This window comes from Gigantopelta aegis, chromosome 5 (assembly GCF_016097555.1).
Source record: "Gigantopelta aegis isolate Gae_Host chromosome 5, Gae_host_genome, whole genome shotgun sequence".
Lineage (NCBI taxonomy): Eukaryota > Metazoa > Mollusca > Gastropoda > Neomphalida > Peltospiridae > Gigantopelta > Gigantopelta aegis.
The window spans coordinates 27,696,771-27,717,970 of NC_054703.1; the positions used below are offsets into that span (position 1 = coordinate 27,696,771).

At 40.4% G+C, this 21,200-nt stretch overlaps 1 pseudogene; it reads right to left on the reverse strand.

Annotated features, from left to right (window-relative positions):
- Positions 1-7,540: 7,540 nt before the first annotated feature.
- LOC121373043 lies at positions 7,541-9,774 on the reverse strand (annotated as a pseudogene).
- Between the last annotated feature and the right edge of the window lie 11,426 nt (positions 9,775-21,200).

Genomic DNA, 21,200 nt, shown 5'->3' on the forward strand with positions numbered 1-21,200 from the left:
GGATTAAAATAAATGTACTTTATATCAAGTGTTCAGGTGATATGGATATATTATTAAAATAGAGTTTTGATACTGGCAGTTTCCAATTGCTTTGTAAGTTAGCCTCAAGTAAACATCTGATAGCCTACCTTTCAAATTGTTTTAATTGCCCTTGGCTAAGTAGTAACAAAGGTTTCTTCATGCGTTTTAGTGAATGCTAATTTTGATCCTTGATAAATACATTTATATGTCCATATACCATATACTTTTTCCAAATAATGAAAAGGTATCGGCTGTATATATTTGCAGGTATTGCATGCCTAATGTACTAACCATATGCATGTTTTTATATGCATGTTTAGAAGATGCAATTTATTTTTAGGAACAATTGCCTGTTCAACCTACAGATGTAGTCCATAATGTACATGTAATGTGCCAGACTCAGCGAAATCAGAAGTCCAAGCGGATACAAACGTGTATAACCAGTAAAACTGTACACCAAGGTACCTTGCATTTTAGTTTTCAACACTCTGAAATATCTGTACTGTACTAGTATATCATTTGGGATTCTTTTTTATATATATATCATTTATATTTTGCTTCAACAGATCTATCTATGTATCTATATATCTATCTATATATATGTAATCTGTTGAAGCATATTAATTTTGTATTTAATATTTAAACAGGATGTCAGGTGAATATCAGACCTGCCTATAGGAGCAGAGGTATACAGTGTAATCTTCCATCAGCATCTACACCAGCTTCCAGTTATACTACTGAAGATGTTGAAATGAGAGATGTCGACCATGACCAGTATACTGATTTTGGTGATGACAGCTTTAATAAATCTTGCAATGAGTCATTGTACGAGCCAGGGGCCCTATTTTCGAAGCCATCTTAGCGCTACGAAATCGTAAAACCGTCGTAGGTTGTGACGTCACTACAGCGCACGCCATAGTGACGTCATAGCTTACGATGATTTCACGATTTCGTAGGCTAAGATAGATTCGAAAATATGGGCCCAGGCTCCAATCTGTACTATTCAGAGCATAGCAGCTCCATTGATTCTCAGTAAGTATGTCTTTTTATTTTTTTTATTCAGTATTTTAATTTTGTAATTTAATAAATTAGTACATATATTAGTAATAGCCTCAGTGTATAGGCATTTAGAATATATTAATGTATAAATGACATGCCAATTTCTTTCTTGTAGCATATTGTGAGTATGTGATAATTAAAGGTCTTTGGAAATATTTTTATTTATAGAATACAAGCTGCAAGTATTCTACGATTTAGGGTCAGAATACCATTATTCACCTGAGATGGCTTAAAAACATCAATCTTATTTACAGTATGTGTGAATACATAAGCCAGAAACATTACGGTACATTTAGGTAGACATTGTATAAACGTTTATTTTTTATTTTTTAAAGACCGAACTATTTCATATTAATGTATATGTAGCAAGAGAGCAAGGTTTTACTTAAGTTTAATTATGTGTAATATAACAAATTTAAAGTAAATATATGATGATTAATTTGACTAATTTTTATTAAGATTACCAGTCTCAGTGGCGTCTTGGTTAAGCCATCGGGAGATAAAGCTGGTAGAAAGAAAGAAATGTTTTATTTAACGACACACTCAACACATTTTATTTACGGTTATATGGCGTCAGACATATGGTTAAGGACCACACAGATTTTGAGAGGAAACCCGCTGTCGCCACTACATGGGCTACTCTTCCGATTAGCAGCAAGGGATCTTTTATTTGCGCTTCCCACAGGCAGGATAGCACAAACCATGGCCTTTGTTGAACCAGTTATGGATCACTGGTCGGTGCAAGTGGTTTACACCTACCCATTGAGCCTTGCGGAACACTCACTCAGGGTTTGGAGTCGGTATCTGGATTAAAAATCCCATGCCTCGACTGGGATCCGAACCCAGTACCTACCAGCCTGTAGACCGATGACCTAACCACGTAAAGCTGGTAGATACATGGTGCACAGCTTGGTACCGGCTTCCAACCAGAGCGAGTTTTAACGACTATATGGGTAGGTGTAAGGCCACTACACCCTCTTCTCACTCACTAACCACTAACAATTTACAACTAACCCACTGTCCTGGACAGACAGCCCAGATAGCTGAGGTGTGTGCCCAAGGCAATATGCTTGAACCATAATTGCACCAAAGACACAACCTGCAATTACTGAAATATGGGAAAAGCATCAGAGGACATTACTCGAAGAAATAAAGTCAACAAAAACACCCACTTGTTCTTGGAGGGGATGGTCGGTGTGACAGCCCTGGATACTGCGCTAAATATGGGTCATATGGATTAGTAGATGAGAAAACAGGGAAGATAGTGGACATCAAACAGGTACAGGTTAGGCTCAATTTATTTTTGGTCTATTTCTCCAAACTTTGGAAAATATGCTTCTTGAAAACAAAACATGTAGCCTTTGACATTATTTATTATATAAAAAAATGAACGTATACATGAATCATACCATGATAATATTTTTTAAACAATTATACCTAAAAGCAGAACTAAATTAAAAGTGTTGCCACAATAATGATAGTCTTGTTTCAGGGTTAGCTCTGGGTGTACAAGACATTTCGCCAAATTATGTCCAAAAATGCAAAACTGTTATTTTCAGGCAAATATCAATTATTACATGATTTTTTTTCTTCATCAAATTAAAATAAAATTTGCCAGTTGTTCCTAAAATTCGCAATTGGCGATTGACAGAGCTAGCCCTGTGTTTGTATTTTATTCTATTTCAGAGTAATGAAGTCCAGTGTCCAGTAATGAGTCCAGTGTCCAGTAATGAGTCCAGTGTCTAGTAATGAAGTCCAGTGTCCAGTAATGAGTCCAGTGTTCACATGGAAAAAGAAGGCTTGATGCGCAGTTTTGCATTTTTGCAAGACATGAGACTAACGACAGACATACACAGATAACCAAATGGATAAGGGAAAATTTACAGGATAACTCAGCATTTCTTTGATGTTTGGCATATAGCCAAAGGTAGATATTCTTATATAGCTATATATATATATATATATATATATATATATATATATATATATATATATATATATATATATATATAAATAAACACCACAAATATTATTCTTGTAAATCACGCACAACACACTGTGGGATAATTGATGAGCCACATTCAATTTGTTTAAGAGTATCTTTACATTTCGATAAATTGGAGTGATTTAGTGCCAGCCGAAAATATGCTTTCTTATACAAATGGCCTATTCATTTATAACTATAGATGTTTTACTAATCATTTTGACTCCTGTCACGGGGATTCTATAATTCCCGTAACTGAATAAAACACGATTATCAAAATATCTCTCCTAACTGTATATCTATTAGATCTCTCTGTAACAGGCTGTTAACCCTAGTATGGCTCGTCTCTAGGTATGATCAGAGATACGATCTTATATAAGTATATATTATTATAGCCCGTTTAGCTCACTAGAAACACAACAAAACACAATACACTTTGGAATCTGTATTATCCTACGCTGACAAATGTACAGCCGTAGTAGTAAATTAATAACAGCAATAATAACAACCCAGAACTGATCACTTAATTAGTTAATCTCTAGGTGTCTAGTTACACAATATGCGAATCACTTCACCGTTACACCACACCCACACGTGTGATAATTGAGAAACGCTTACAGGAGAAGTTAATTAATAAAGGAATTACAGCTCTATTCCTAACGGGTTATTTTTAATTAACCCTAACTACTCATTCAGTAACCTTGTGACACAGAATTAATACTTATCACAATAAAGACAATAACCTACAGTTTACCTAGGGTCTACTAGGATGACTGGCTAAGCTTTATATTACCAAATACTCATATAATGTTAGAACAAAAAGTCTACGATTTACTTCGTCAGATGACCGAAGACACTGTCTAAAGAATATTGGTATAATACAGTATTAAAATATTTAAGTCACATCAATCACATCAAGGTTATACACAGAGCAGAAATGATATTTACCAAAGTCCAAACGGACTAACGTTCCCAGGAAGCTTCCTAATTCGTTCTCCTCGATATCTCTAAATTCTAGCTATTTATTATAAATTCAGAATTGGCCTGGGGGTACAAGGCGGTACCTCCCCCTATCATCCTCTACTAGCGTCGCTATATTTCTCTCTGATCGTCAGACTTACTGACGCCATCGTCGCCAAAATCACGGTTGTAAAACCCGCACTCGCAGAGGTATTACGTAACTACTCGCCACATGGCCTCCGCAGCTGGACTAAGTGCATATTGGAATGTCCGATCGAGGACGGTCGCGCAGAAGTCTTACGTAACAAGTTGCCCATCTGGGCTACGGGCAATAAACTGCACACGGCCCTCTAACACAATTAAAAATCGCCACAGGCGAAACAAATTTAAGAGCATGTTCCGTGACAACAATATTAAATTTACACAACTGTTTCACATAAATGTAGATAGTGCAGATATGTTCATTATACAATCCATTAATAGCTTATAAACTTGAGGGTTTTATGTACTTTCTTTGTAGGTATTAAGAAAAACCTTGAAGCTCTATCCAAAGAGAAGGAATGCAATGAGGTGAAGGCGTGGATACAAAGTATCAATAATCACCTGTATTTGTGTGCAGCCTCCACTCCAACCCAGAATGGAGCGACCATTGTGGCAAAGTGGAAATCAATAACAAACCACATACAGAACATCCACTCTGGACATGCGGACGATCTTTTTGACCATTGTATGCATGGAGACTTGAACGATGGACCAAAGCATAATAAATGGTTAAAGCCTGGTAAGTGCCGCTATGTAGGCACTAAACCCTTTTTCAGAGCAAGACGTGGCTGAGTCATGTTGCATATAAAATATGTCTTGCTGCTAATTCAAAAGAGTAGTCCATAGTATGGCGACAGTGGGTTTCCACTCTCATTATCTGTGTGGTCCTAAATTATACGTCAGATGCAAAATACCCATAATTATAAATGTGTTCATTGCATCATTAAATAAAATATCCCTTTCTTCATTTTAGCAGAAACGGATTTTAATAATGAAAAAAGATAATACCGTTGGCTGACAATCAGAACAATCAAGAATTAAAAAATTCTCGATAATCTGAAAATAAAAGTTTTATTTATTTTTCAAATTATATAGCTTTGCATCTATATATATTGAGGGGGCGGGGCGGGGCGTAGCCAAGTGGTAAAGTGCACGTTTGATGTGCGGTAGGTTTGTGATCGACCCTCGTCAGTGGGGCCCCATTTGGCTATTTCTTGTTTCAGCCAGTGCACCACAACTGGCATATCAAAGGCTGTGGTATGTGCTATTCTGTCTGTGGGAAGGTGCATATAAAAGATCCCTTGCTGCATTAAAAAAAATGTAGTGTGTTTCCTCTTGACGTGTCAGAATTACCAAATGTTAACATCCCAGCCGATTATTAATTAATCCATGTGCTCTAGTTGTGTTGTTAAACAAAGCAAAGAAACTCAATATATATTGCTTCCAAAAAACTATAATTAAAAAAGACAACAATTTGCAAAGAATGGACATAACCATTTTGGTTGTCAGTCCACAAAGTATATAAGTGTATAAATAAGGTAGGTAACTTGATGGGAATTAATTGACATCAAGCTTAGATTAATTTTCAAATGCTGTTTTATGTTGATTTTTCAGGAACAAAGCCTTGTGTACGAGTGGAGGAAATGTTGCTTAAGACTCGTTTGCTCATTGACGTAAAAAGACTATCTACACACTTTCAGACATCTGAGATAGAGAGCTTCCACAGTGTAATCAACCACTTTGCTCCCAAGATGATTGCATTTTCATACCTTGGAATGCAGGCAAGGTAATAAAAAGTAATAATATTGTGCTTTCCGATTTTAACTGGATTGTCAAATTATGTTTTTGCTTAAAATAACTGAAGTTGTAACAATATATTAATGTAGTGAACAGTTCTGATACATAGTTAAGAATATATTTTTTTTTTTATTAATCTATAATGAAGGGGCACTTTTTTAATTACAAAACTGGTACAAACTGCATCAATAATATTTACAGACTGTTGCTTACGGCTCTGCATTTTAACGAGAATATTAGACGAGCTCAGGCCAAAACAGTTGATGGCTAGGACCGTTTTAAATGGTGTAGCCCTAAGTACAGAAAAGGTGCCAGCATTGTCAAAAGCCGTCAATGTTGATTGCACCTTTGGTAAGAATTTTGGCTGATCGCATTGTAAACAAGGCATAATAAATGATACAAATCACTTTGCAATTGCATAATCCTATTCTTCTATGGGAAGTTTTATGATGAATATTTCATCTTCTTTTGTTTCTGGGGCAGCGGGACGTGGCCCAGTGGTAAAGCGCTCGCTCGATGCGTGGTCAGTCTAGGATCAATCCCCGTCAGTGGGCCCATTGGATTACTTCTCGTTCCAGCCAGTGCACCACGACTGGTATATCAAAGGCCGTGGTATGTACTACCCTGTCTGTGGTATGGTGCATATAAAAGATCCCTTGCTGCTAATCGAAAAGAGTAGCCCATGAAGTGGCGACAGCGGGTTTCCTCTCTCAATATCTGTGTGGTCCTTAACCATATGTATGACGCCATATAACCGTAAATACAATGTGTTGAGTGCGTCGTTAAATAAAACTTCTTTTTTTTTCTTCTTTTTTTTGAAGGTATAAACTGGCATTAACCGCCTCGGCCCTAGCATACCTGGTAAAAATGTTCATAAATGAACAACCCCTTAAAAGAAATAATATAGAAAATAAGTAATGACGAAAGTTAATTACTATGGGTTCACTGGTTTCAACTTTAAAAAACCCAATTGAAAGAACAATACTATTATTGTGGTTTCAAAGGATATGACCGGCCTCGGTGGCGTCGTGGCAGGCCATCGGTCTACAGGCTGGTAGGTACTGGGTTCGGATCCCAGTCGAGGCATGGGATTTTTAAGTTTTGCAGTTTCTTGAGCCCTTGGAAATAACCATATTATTTCCATATTTACACCAATAGATTATGTTGCTGAATTGATGGACATGATAGAGAGTGAAGTACCGAAGAAGAGCCTAGCTGGACCAGCACCTATGTTTCCAGTCCCACCACCTCTGACTGACAGTTTAGTGAGACCGAATAAAATCGATGTCATCAAGCAACAAAAGACACGCTTCTGCTGAAAACTCTAACTGAAAATATGAACTTGCTGACTTTAAGAAGAAGAAATGTTTTATTTAATGACACACTCAACACATTTTATTAAGGTTATATGGTGTGAGACATATAGTTAAAGACCACAAAGGTAATGAGTCTGGAAACCAGCTGCCGTCTCTGCATGGGCTACTCTTCCTGCAAAGGCAGCTTTTATATGCACTATCCCACAGACAGGACAGTACATACCATGGTATTTGGTATACCAGTTATGGGGAACTGGTTGGGACGGAAAACAGCCTAATGGAGGAGGTTCCATCTCAGGCTAACTTGAGTCAGGATATCTATGGAGATATTTGATATAATTATTAGCAAGAGGCGTTTTCATCAGTACTGAAACCCAATGTATGTACCATCTGGGATTGGAAACGTGTTTCTGATTTTTGTTACAACACAGGATGGAAGCACAACTCTGACATCCTTCCCAAAGTATCCCCAACACCATCAGACAATTTGTCGGTATGCAACATACCGGTTTCTCCTGCAATAGAGAGTTTGAGACCTGGAATACATTTAGTACAAAAACGTACTGATAGGAAAGGTCGCACACACAATAATGCATTTCAGATACTGACTACATTAAAATTAATTTTGTGTTATTTTTAGCATAGATCCAGGGCTTGTAGATTATGATAGGTGCACTCCCATGGCTAGTGATATTCATTGTTGGGCTAGTAAATAACTAACATTGCCATGCCCGATGACTGGTGAAAAACAAAAGAGTCAAATGTTGCAGTTAAGTCTATTTTGTAAATATGAATAGTCTGCCCATAACCTAACCCCCTAATGTTAGTGTTTTTAAAGTGTTTTTAAGCTCGATCTCCCTCTCTAGGTGACATATCTGATTATTACTATTATTTAGTAAAATTGTATTAACTTAAAAGTAAAGTAGGGCTCGTGAATTTTTAATCATGGCTTGTAAATTTTTAAAATCACTGATCCCATGGCTAGTGGATTTTATAAAAAATTCTAGGAGCCCTGATTGTGTTTGTTCAGGGGATGTGAGTGCCCTTTAACTTGTATTTTCGAGTATGTGACATTACATGATTATAATACAACTGGATGAAGCGGAGATAGGGAGTTTAAATGTACTGCACCTTTATCAGATGTGTATACATTCCAACACCCCTCCCCAAATTCAGAAGTGTTAATTTAAATGTACTCCATTTATTATTTTCATAAAAGGTGGATGTGTTTTGTTCATGTGGCAGTTTCTGTGCAAGTCTGCAATATATTACATGTTGGTAAACTTAAGTGCATATGAAAACAAGTCAGTTTTGTGCAATATACCGAGGTCCACTTGGATGTTCAACTCTGTAACCTTATCTGTACGAGTAATACGCAGCTTCCAAGGTCCATTCATCGAGGCATACTGTCTGGAATCCTGGATGCTGTGTGATGCATTGGACGTTCATGTCGTGCGTGTCTGCCAGGGATGTGATCCTGTCTGAGAGTAGCGTTATCTCTTGACAAGACACACACTCTCTCACTGTTGACATTACCTCACAATGTCCACAAGTGCACCTGTGTAACAAATGAAAGATAAATTAATAAAATTATTTATGTTTGTCTATAACAAAAAGACAATGGTGTATATTGGGAACATTTAATTAAAATTAGCTCCACCGGTTAATTACTATTACCTGTAGAATGAAATAGACCAACAAGTTCGCCTATTGCATAAATAGTCTCGCCCGATTTTGTATGCTCCTGAATAAAAGGCGAAGTGTAATTGGTCGATATTTATGTTGTTATTTAGAGATGAAATGACACCTGGACATGAGAGTCCACGCAAAGCTGTTAGATCTACTGGTAGACCAGTAGAGCTAATTTTAATCAGATTGGAAGAAAAACAATTTTGTACATGTATTTTGTTGTAAAAGTACAGGCCAACTAGGCCACCAAATTTTAGGGGTGGGTGGGAGGTGGCAACCTTTGAATTGGTTTTCTACATAGACCATGCAGTGGCGTAGCGTGTGCGGGGCCACCGAGGTGGTTGCATTTGGCGCAAAATTCTGGACTGGTGGAAGGGACCCGGGGAGTTCTAACGGTCGACTGGTTAAGGGGCGCAATATTTGCCTCGCCCCGGGCGCTGGCAACCCACGTTACGCAACTGTATACCATATGTATCAGTATCATATGCAGTTTTACAAAAATCACAAAACGATTAAACTTAGCCAACGAAAATACATAATAGCTTGATAAAAACTCTGAGGTGTTGTTTATCGTCTTTTCTACGACGTCTCAAATACTGTAACATATAGTGTAGCAAAATATTTTGCACAAAAAGGTAAAGAACAAAACAAGATTAAAAATTGCCATTCATTGGTAAGCAATCTCCCTCTAGTAGCATCTTCGTCGTCGTCATCTGTCAGGCCAGTGGCCGCTATTCCTTCTTCTTCGGAAGACGTTTCTGGCTCAAATTGATAGGGCATTATTTTTTGCGTAGCACAAATATTTGCCCAGTCGTCGGCACTACAATCTTCAACCTCAAAAGGAGAAGACTCGCACGATAACTCGGCCTGGCAGTCACTGTCGGTACCACTTGCGCTAGAAGTCATCGTGTAGTTTTCGGTGAAGGGTTCCCTTCATGACGTCACGGCTATTTGTTGGCAAATTTTTTATGAAGTAGAATTTTACTCGGGCGTTTCCGGCAGTGTTCTACGGGAGTGGTTTTTAATTACTTTTATGGGACATTTTCGTAATTATTAATTTGCATATCAGTGTAAAATATTATAGCAATGAATTAAGAAAAACACTTCATTGGCAAATTAGAAGTTTTAGTGTATGGTCTGGAACAGCACTTTAATTATATAACTGCATTATGCTCTTAAAGTGATCTTAGCGCAATATGGCGGTCGGCGGGAATGGCGGTGTGTAAACAGTGGGATCAAAATTCAGCCATATTGGTAATTAATTAGTTAGTTATACACTTTAATTATTGTTTACTATCAGCTTGGAGTATTCCGCAAGTGTGTACAAGGTTGTAAGTCTGTTGTGACGTTTTGTACTTCGTAAATAGCTACCGGGTCTATTCCTCTTGTTTGCATTGTGTTGTGACCTTGGCAAGTATTGCCAGATACGTGCCAGGTGTGAACACGTGTTTATAAATATAATTTCCGTATTTCCTGTTCCAACCATGTCGTGTCACCAAGATGTTGATAGGGTTATAGCAAAGTTGGACAGGAGTTTAAATACTATAGCAGTGCAGTTGGCTACTGATAGAGTTAATGTATCCGGCACATCCTCCCTTGACAGGTCGGGTGAGTCGGAATTGCCTGATGTGTCCCACATAGCCAGGGTGGAGCGCATGACGTGGGACCCGCTGGGGGACACAAGTGCATCTTACCAAACTGCACCGCTTTCTTCCACACCGTCGAAGCGCGCCAGACGTGACACCCCACTCCCTGATGGTGGCCTCTCCTTCACGGTTGAAAAATACCTGAGGGGGGTGCCTGCCCGGGTGGGGGGGGGGGAGGGGGCTTTTGCACACGGAGGATAGTGATAGTCTCGCCCGCCAACTCGCCTTCGACCGAGAGTTGGAAGTAAGCAGAATCACCGACCCGGTCGATGATAACCGTTCTGCTCTCAGCCCTACCCGGTCGGAATTTTGCTACGTGTCTAACAGCTCGGGGGTGACAAATGAGAAGTGTAGTTCAATTAATAAAGATGGAAATGACTATGTGTTTGTTATTGACAAGGGCGAGGTAAGTGCCCCAACTTCATATTCACCAACCCTCTCGGCCGAGTAGCCAACCACATCGAGATCCCCGACCCCACCCCCGGGACTTCTATTGGAAGAACAGAGGACGAGGAAGGTACTTGCTGCTCGGCGGGGAGTGACAGTACTGGAGAATAATCAAGGTGAGAGTAGTAGGCTAGACAATATTAGCGGTACTAAAGTGTATGCCGTTCCAACCAGCAACCCCTTCGCCGCTCTCAGTGGTGCCTCCTCTCCAACTCCTCATAACCAACCAAAACCCTGATCAAAAATAAATACACCTAAAAAAGGTATCCAAAATGTACCGGGTTTGAGAAGAATTATGTTTGGCAATTTTGACCCCACCCCCTATGGGCTTGAATTTCTGCAACATACCATTAAGGATATGCAGAATAAAGCACCTGTGGGGACGTTTAAGCAGACAGTCTTTTTCTATTCTAGGCTATCTAACGGGCAAACATTTATACAAACAACCTGTAACGCCCCATTTTGCTGCCCTGGGGTCAGTACTGAGTTTGAGGCCCCACCCTGATTGTGGCGATGAGGTTGCTGTGTTATTTAAAGAGTGTACGGCTGTACCCACAGAAAATGGCAACCACAACCTATCAAATAGGTTGTCTAGTAGTAGCTACCTAGAGGCGTTTGGACCCGGCCCTAGCCAGAGCTTGGCCCTGGCGGGGTCCATACACCGCCTTATTAAAGCGACATTTCCGAGTTTGCTGCATTGTAAGATGTTTTCGACTAATAAAATAATTATACATATTAAATATATTTTCTTGTTTAGAATATCAGTTTATTACCCATATGGGCTCAAATATACAGGGTAATATTTTGTCGATCTCTGCAGTGTGCAGATTGCTTCTATAGCCACTGATTGGCTGGCTTAAAAATCACGACGTTTGGTTGGTTGCTTGGCATGGCTGGAACTTCACTTTCATTCATATAATGTTTCCATTCATGAGTCCGATTACACGTACGTTATACGATTTACAAAGATTTACAAAAACAAATAGACTCATTTGTTTCATAAACATGAAATGGTATATTTACATAAGCAGCGGCTTTAGTAATATATAAAAACAATTATTTTCAAATGCAAATATAGTCGTATTATTTTGTACTGTAAACATTTGGCTGTAAAAAGAACGCCGTTATGCTATGACGTCACTTACATTACGCCATGTAATGTGCGTAAGATTATATGACGTAATGGCTGATGGCTTTGTTGTAGACTGCAGACGAATTTTTACATTAAAAATCAGTTAAAATTGACAATGGGTAATACAGAGAATAACCAACTCGCTACGAGGAGTTACGAATTATCTGTCCCTCGTGAATGAATGTTTAAAACCCTCGCTAAAGGCTCGGGTTTACAACAGTCATTCACTCGGGACAGATAATTCATAATTCCTCGTAGCTCGTTAGTTATTCTCTAAGTCTGTATATTCAATGTGTTTTTGGTCGTCTTAATATTTGTAAGAAGCCCAAACTGGAGTTTGTCTTAAAATAATTTCGTACGTACGAAAAAATTGTTTTTAGGAAATAAAATGAAATTTAACCTACTACAAATATTAGAGCGATCAGAAACACGTTTACAATACAGCCACTAATATTTTATGCAGAAAAATATATGTGATATGTAATTAAAGTCGTCAAAAAGTCTCTGTTAGTCGATAACATCTTAAACATTGCAGCAAACTCAGGAATATCCCTTTAACAAATCTTTCAGTCCCCGGGCCGGTGCCGCTGTCAATGTTGGCAGTCAGGAAGGCATCGAAACGGGGATTGAGATAGCTGATAAGCCACTGGTGCGGGGCTACGATTGCGTCCGCGCTCCGAGCAGTGAAGCCAGTTTCGATTCCTTTTCATAACAACTGGTTTCGCGGTGCAGCACTGGACGATTGACTGCCCCACTCTAAAGAAGAAATAGGAAGCGGGGTCGGCCCCTACTACTCTTTTTCTAGACTTTACCTTGCTTTATAGTGATACCATCGCGTATCCTCCGGAGTCGGGCCCGTCCGCACCACTATACCAACCCATGACGACTGGACTATACCCTAGGCTGATACTCTCTCTCGTTCAGACGGATCCGGCTTCTCAAGATCTGTATTTCAGCACAGCACTACACCTTCAACGTCTATCGACTGTCAATCTAGGGGTTTTCTTGAAGGGATGCAACCCATCTCGTCCCTTTAAGCTGTGCACCCAAACGCGTGGATATATCGATCGGACTTTAAGCTTTTGGATCTGCGTTCAAAATTTTATGTCGAAATTACTTTTTTTTAAAATTATTATTAAATAGTCCGATCCTCTCTTCTTTCTCTTATTTAATTTTGGACTGTCCTTCTAAAATGCTCCAAATTATATAAATGTTCGGCCGAGCAGTCAATTCTTTTCTTATTTTTGGCTTGTAAACTTTTTATTTTATTTTATTTAATCTATTAACTTTCTTACTAATTGCTATTTTCAAAATTCTGCCCATTTTCAGCACCCAACCCCCCCCCCCCCCCCCCCCCATATCCCGAGTCAAGCCACCGATCTTATCGGAGGTCGGACTCGGGATGGGCGTGTTCGAAACCCTAGTGGTATATGGCACGTTAAACTAGTTATCATCGCGATGCGACTAGACGTGTCTACGTGCGCTCTCGAGTTGACTGGTAGCCAGTTTTGGGGCTCTACTGGAGTTCTGGGTCACCTATACCGGAACACGGGCGACCGTGTCTTTGGTATACGGTGACCCGCCTCCAAAGAAGAGGAACGGAGGGACTGGAAGAGGAAGGAGGAAGAAGAAACCCGTGCCAGGGACGGCTCGGGTGGGTGGGGGGGGGGGGACAAAGCTGGCGGCGGTCCCTTCTGCGTCGCCGCCCTTACCGAGTTCTGCATCCCCGGATCAGCCGTATTCGAGCCTGGACATCGCGATGTGCCAGCCTCCAAGGGCGGTACCACTGATCTCCACTCCACGGACGCCGACTCCGGTGCAGCGGTCAATTATACCGACCGCTCCCGTAGAGTCGGCGCAGGGACATGTTGTTGTTGCGGCGGGGAAGCGGAAGGCGACATCACCGACCACCCAACCAGCCAATACCAAGCCGCCGCCGGTAGCCCCGCCCCCTGACGACGCCGAATGGATCCTTGCCATCAACGGACATCGACGCCAACTGCACCAGTATATGCAGGGGGACACGCGGGATCCACAACGACTTCGGGAAGGATACCTTAACGCGGACTGGAGACCACTGGATGACGGCAGCAGCTACGAGCTACACAACAAGATCTTTAGTGGAATACACGGAGTAGTCGTCACGCACCGGAGGGACCAGACATACAGACAGTGCATCTTGTTCGCCAAGATCGACAACAGATCCATACATAAGATGACCAGTGCAGTCTGCGGCCCCGGCTACTCCAGTGTAGTTAAGACACTACGTCAGCGACAAGACCAACTGCCGACACTCCGGGAATCTCCAGCCTCCCCGAAGTAGAAACAAACCTAACGGCCTTAACGAGGCCACTCACGTGGACATATATATCGGACTTTAAACTTTTAGACCTTCGTTCAAAAGTTTATGTCGAAATTACTTCTTGTTTTTTAAGTATTATTAAATAGTCCGATCCTCTCTTCTTTCTCTTATTTATTTTTGGACTGTCCTTCTAAAATGCTCCAAATTATATAAATATTCGGCCGAGCAGTCAATTCTTTTTATTTTTGGCTTGTAATTTTTATTTTTTATTTTATTTTTATTTTTTTTATTCTATTAACTTTTTACTAATTGCGATTTTCAAAATTCTGCCCATTTTCAACACTACCGGAGGGTAGCACTTCGGTTGTTGCAGCTTCGGAAATTGCTGAGAGTGACTCACGATATACAGTACAAGGGTATGCTTTCTGGGACGGTTGTCTTGCCGAGATCCAGGCCCGTGACCCCCAAAGTGGCGGGTTCACTGAGGTTACTTACAACAAGAGGAAACGCCGGTTCACCCGGTTCTAATATTGTCGATTTTCTAATAACTAAAACTGTGTCCCCACCTCCCGCGGCTAAACGGGCTAGAGCTAAAAGGAGGGTGGAATTAGCTTCGACAAAAGCAAACACTAGTTTGCCCACCAAACCTAACTCTATTGAGATGGAATCCATCCTCCCCCCCCCCCCCCCCTTGGGTCGGGGGCCACGGGGCCCCAAGGGAGGTTTCCCAATTTTACCGACACATCAAGCCAACGAGAGAGGGTTGGGGTGTGGGCCAAGTGCAACCACCTTCCATACCTACTGTAAACAAGGTCCCTTTTCAAACTGTGAACAGAGGAGGGTCGACTCAGCAGGGTAGAACCAACCCTCCCTCCCCCCCCCCTTCTCTAAGGAGAGTTGTGAAAACTGATCTGAGGGGAGTCCAGGGCAGTGCGCTGCTTCACTCAGTCAGAATAACCAACCCCAACTTTTCCATTACCAACATTACGGTATGGAATAATGGCTACTTGAAAAAATGTAGGTCAACACGGGAGCACCCAGTATGCTTTAGGTGTGGGGCCGCCCACCCCAGGAAGACCCCCGATAGTCCGTGCACCAGACCAGTCTCTTGCGCGAACTGTAGGGGGGATCACTGCACCCATTCTAGGGAGTGTCCTGACTACCGGAGGGCGGTCCGCCTTATGGCGGATGGGGTTCCTCCCTCAAGACCTGCGGGTAGTCAAGTCGGTGAGCCCCACCGTTCCGCCTCGGCGACTGGCGCAGGTAAGACTAAAATGACTGAGTCGCATAGTGTTATTTCGGCGTCTCAGTCTACCATACTTAAGACATATGCCGGCGCGACCTCTGGGGCAAGTAAATCAGATTTCGAACAGCCGATAACAGCTCTCGACTTAGTTAGGATTATTTCGGGTATTTTCCTAACGCGAGAGATTCCAAAAGCCCCACATAAAAAAAATTTGTCTGGATGATATTGCGGTGGCGTCTAGGGATGCGTGCAGGGTTCTTAATGATAATCTGGCTATTAAAGTTAATTCTGCTGCCATTGAGACCCGTAGTGTCTCGTGGTATAAAGCCAGGGATCTAATAGTTACGGAGACGCGAGCAAACACTAGTGTGGATTAGCTTTTAATAGTTATTTTCCAACAACTAGTACTGTTCCGTCCCCCATTATGTCTACACATAGCATAGATGTTTTAAATAATACTAATTATAATAATAATAATAATGTTAATGGTAAGAGAGTTGACAAGTCGGGCCTAACTATTTTAAATGGAACGCCAAGGGCCTGAGAACAAATGGACCTGAGCTTAAGAAATATTTGGATTTAAATAAAAATATAGATATTATTGCCATTCAAGAGTCCTGGATTGCAAACACTACAGATAAAATTAAACGTACTAAACTATTCACTGAGTATAAAATTCCGGGTTACACTGGGCTCTTTTACACGAATGACAATAGTATTAGGGGAGGTGTAGCTACCTTTGTCAAAGATAGTATTTCTCACTCGCAAATTAAGACCGATAATGGTCATCCAAGTATCGAGGTTGTGGGAGTTGCCATCCATGCTAAATCTGGGGATATTAATATATTTAACTATTATGTTCATCCTGCTGCTTCCGGTATTAAATTAAATCTTAATACGTTTTTGACACCCATTGGTAACTATAATAAAAATGTAATTATCTTAGGGGACTTTAATAGTAAAAATAAACTTTGGGGTTCGAAGGTTACCAATCTTCAAGGTCGTACTATTGATACGCTTATCGAAAAGTTAGACCTAGTCTGTTTAAATGACGGAAGTAGTACTTTTCTTTCGGACACTTACCACACCTGGTCTTGTCTTGACATCACATTGGTCTCCAGTAATATGGCGGCTGGTTGTGGGTGGGAGGTCCTTGATGACTTAGGTAGTGATCACCTACCAATTAAAACTATGTACAATATCTCTGATCTTTGGATAAATAAAACTAAATATAAACTTAAATGGAACTTTAATAGAGCTGATTGGTCCCGGTTTGGATACTTATGTTCCAAATTAGATCATGAGCAAATAAGAGATAATAACATAGATAAATTTAATAAAAATTTAGTAGCAGCTATCATTGATATTGCTAAACAGACTATTGCCTTTTATTCTACTAAAAATAACTATAATCCAGTCCCTTGGTGGACGGAAGAGTTATCTAATTTAAAAAAACTAAGAAATAAATTTAGAAAAATAAAAAAAATGACAAATACTGAGGAAAGTGTTAAACATTTTAAAGGTAGTAAATAATTATAAACTGAAACTCAGTATTAATAAAGCTAAAAATACCTCATGGACTCAGTTTTGTTGTTCCCTAAACGGGAACTCAAAGGTTAGAGAGGTGTGGTCGAAGATCAAAAGGGTGAAAGGGAAACCATCTAGTATTAAAACAATACTTAAAATAATAAAACTTGTAAAACTAATCAAGATAAAGCTAATGTTTTGGGAGCTGCTTTTAGGAATAATTCCGCTACTAATAATTATAATAAAGAATTTCAAGGCAGGAAAATTATAATTGAAAAATCCAGTCCGATCCCTCAAGAACCCTGTTCCCTGAAGGATGACCTACCTTATAATTCACCATTTACATTGCAGGAACTGTATAGTGCTTTTGGTGGCCGAAAGGCCACGGCTCCTGGCCCTGATAATTTTAGTTATATTTTTCTGAAAAACATGTCCACCAAAACACTAGAGCTTTTCCTGGAATTATTTAATTTGATATGAAGCGAGGGGTACCTTCCACTGGAGTGGACGCACGCTGAAGTGTTTGCGCTCCCTAAAGTGGGTACGGACCTCTCCCTCCCTACTAATTATAGATCGATTTCGTTAACATCCAGCGTTTGCAAGACCATGGAATGCATGGTTAATAACCGCCTTGTCCACTTTCTGGAGGTAAATAGTGTATTGTCTACCTTCCAGAGTGGTTTTTTAGAAAACATCACTCCACCACCGACCATATTGTGCGCCTTCAAACCGAGGTTAAAGATGCCATGCGGAATGGGCACAAAGTGGGTGGAGTGTTTGTAGACATCGAAAAGGCGTATGACATGGTCTGGCGAAGGGGTTTGTTGATGAAAGCTTACAAGATGGGGGTAAAGGGTGCAATGTTCATATTTATATCAAATTTTTTAATGCAGAGAACATTTGCAGTCAATGTTAACGGCTATTTCTCCCCCATTTTGACACTGGAAAATGGTATCCCACAAGGCTCAGTGATAGCACCCACCCTTTTTGCAATTTTTATCAATGATTTGGCAGAGATGCTTATTACCAAAAATGAAAGTATTACGACTAAGATAAGTATCGGTCTCTTTGCAGACGATACAGCATTCTGGAGAATCGAAAATGATTATGAGGACCGTATAAAAGATCTCCAGGTGGATGCTAATAATTTAGCCCTATGGTCCAGAGCTTGGGGCGTTACCATTTCCAATGTAAAAACTAAAAGACAGTTTAAATCAATATGTGATTTGAAATTAAAGTTTAACAAAGCTGTAATTAATCAAGTGCAATCGCTCAAATTTCTGGGAGTAATCTTCGACCACAATCTTAGTTTTGGGGAGCACATTACTGAGGTGACTGGTAATTGCACTATATACCTTAATTTATTAAGGGTATTATCAGGCACACCATGGGGTGCATACTGTAAAACATTGCTCATGATTTTTGAGGCATTTATTGTGTCCAGGCTGCAGTACGGGACACAGGACTTTGGCTGCGCCAGTCAAACCCAGCTCAGGAAACTTGATAGCGTATATGGTAGGGCTCTCAAAATTATTGTTGGGTGCACTATCTGTACGCCATATGATAGTGTAATGGTTGAGCTGGGTGTTATGCCATTGGCCCTTAGGAGAATCAGGCAAGGTTTAAGATATATCGATAAAGTTCGCAGTATGGTGCCTGATTCTCCTGTCAGCCAAATTAAACCTATATTAATTAAGAATATTAACAAAGATAGGGACATGTCTGTAATTTCTTATTTAAATAAGTTCGCGAATGACTTTGGGATAGTTGGTCTCCCCTTGAGTAGGATGATAACTGATTCCGCCCTCCCATGGCGAACCGGCACCCCGGGGGTTCATTACCACATCAGGGAAGAAATTATTAAAACTGATAATATCAACTTCAAGAAAGTAATTTTTCAGGCAGTGGTAGGGGAATTCTACCCGGATGTAATTCAGATTTATACAGACGGGTCGAAGGACCCAGACAATGGAAAAACAGGAATTGGCTTTATAATCAAAAAGGTTAATATAAAAAATCCTATAGCCATTAGGGCTAGGCTATCGGATAATATTTCAGTTTATACCACCGAATTGATGGCCATACTGTATTCTCTGAAGTGGGTCGAACGTTATTATAAGGATAATAGCCCTAACAGATATGTCCTATTCTCTGATAGCCTTAGTGCCCTGCAGGCAATCCGTGGCGCCCATAGTGTTAGACCGGAGATTATTTATAAAATTTCAAACATTTATAATAATGTTGTGAGTAAAGGAATTGAGCTCGTCATGGAGTGGGTTCCGGCGCACATTGGAATAGCCGGTAATGAGCTGGCCGATGCGAACGCAAAAAGGAGTTTGCAGGACCGCGTGGTCGGTGTGCCAGTGGAACATAATTATAACGGTATAAACTCTATAGCCGAGCCACTCTTTGGGGGTTAGTGGCAGACCGAATGGGACCACAGAACCAGAGTGTGGCATGCATATATCAAACCAAAGGCGGCCACTCCTGGTCCGGTTTAATTTAATGTTAGAGCCACTAAAATTATAGCAAGACTGCGGATGGGTACTTCATCCGCACTCAGTGATACTAAATTTAAAATTAAGAAAATACAGTCACCTAATTGTTTGGTATGCCATAAAATAGAAAATGTTAATCACTTTTTGACTGAGTGTACCAAACATTATAAAATTAGACTAAAGTTGATTAATTATTTAAATAAAATAAATTAAAGTTTAATGCTTTTAATATGTTGAACCCGCCTAAGGAACATAAAATGACAATCGACAGGTTGGTGGTCGCCTTTGTTTATCAATCTAGAATTAATATTTAAATAAGAAGCACTCGGCCGGTCCTCGGGCTGTCACAGCTAAGGCATTGTTAGATTGGTGCGGAAGTGTCCGCCTGTGGGCTAGGGGGTGCTATATTTTTACGGGTCCCCAGATAGCATTCGGTAAGTTCTGGTCGGTATGGGGGGTAATGCACTTAGGTCTATTTGGATATGCTTCTCGGGATCTGTTCAATAATTCTTTAATATTCTGTGGATGCAGCAATAACACTATACTTTTAGTTGCCTCCTCTCCCGTATGGAGCTGGAAGGACGTTGCCGCGCCCATACTCTCCGCTTCTTAATCTCCTCCGTGTGCATGTCGCGCTTGACGGGCTTCGGATTTGTGGTAAACAATTAATTTTATAATGTACCGGTTTTTTAACCATCATCTTTTATATTTTTAATATATTGTATATTGATCATTTTAATTGTATAAATTTTTTAAAATATGATGTGTGTAAATTTGTTTTATGAATAGTGATGGGTGAATGTTATATTTACATCAGGCTGATGGTGGCTGTAGCACCCCGCCCCACCCCCCCCCCCCCCCCCCCCCCCCTTCTCGCCGACCAAATATATTGTATAAATTATTTCAATTCTTAATTTGGTTCTGTTTTTTTAAATAATTTTGTTAGGTTACTAGCGTGCTCGTTTTAATTTGTTTTAATTTATTTTATACATTTTTTTAACTTATTTGTAATAAAAAGAAGCCGGAATTCAATAGGACGGTGCGCTGCTCCTATCATAGTTGATGGAACCTGGTATTATACCCCGTCTCCACCCTCTAGTATTCTAAATTAAAGGGTCACATCTTCTGGTGAATGACGTAACTTTTAGATTCCCGTGGTCTACGGAGAGGCGCCTCTGGACTTCAAGATCATCCGAATACTTTTCACTCTGCCAGACTCACCAGACGCAAACGCGGATGTGGAACACTCTCCTAGTGATCCAGCCGCAAACCTTCACCTGTGGAGCACCGAGAATGGAGGGCACGACGGTTGGGTTGGCTGGGGGGGGGGGGGGGGTTGTCATGAGGGGGGAAGTATTCACGGGAAATAGGTTTAGGCCATAGGCGTAGGGGGTGTTAGGTTTGTCCGGGGGACTGCCGCCCGCCCCCTCGGGGACCCCACCGGAAAAATTGTAGGGCTAATAGAGAGCTCTGTAAGTTAATATTTTATAATTAGAAACGCCCGTTCCAAAATGGCGATCAAAATTTTATAAGT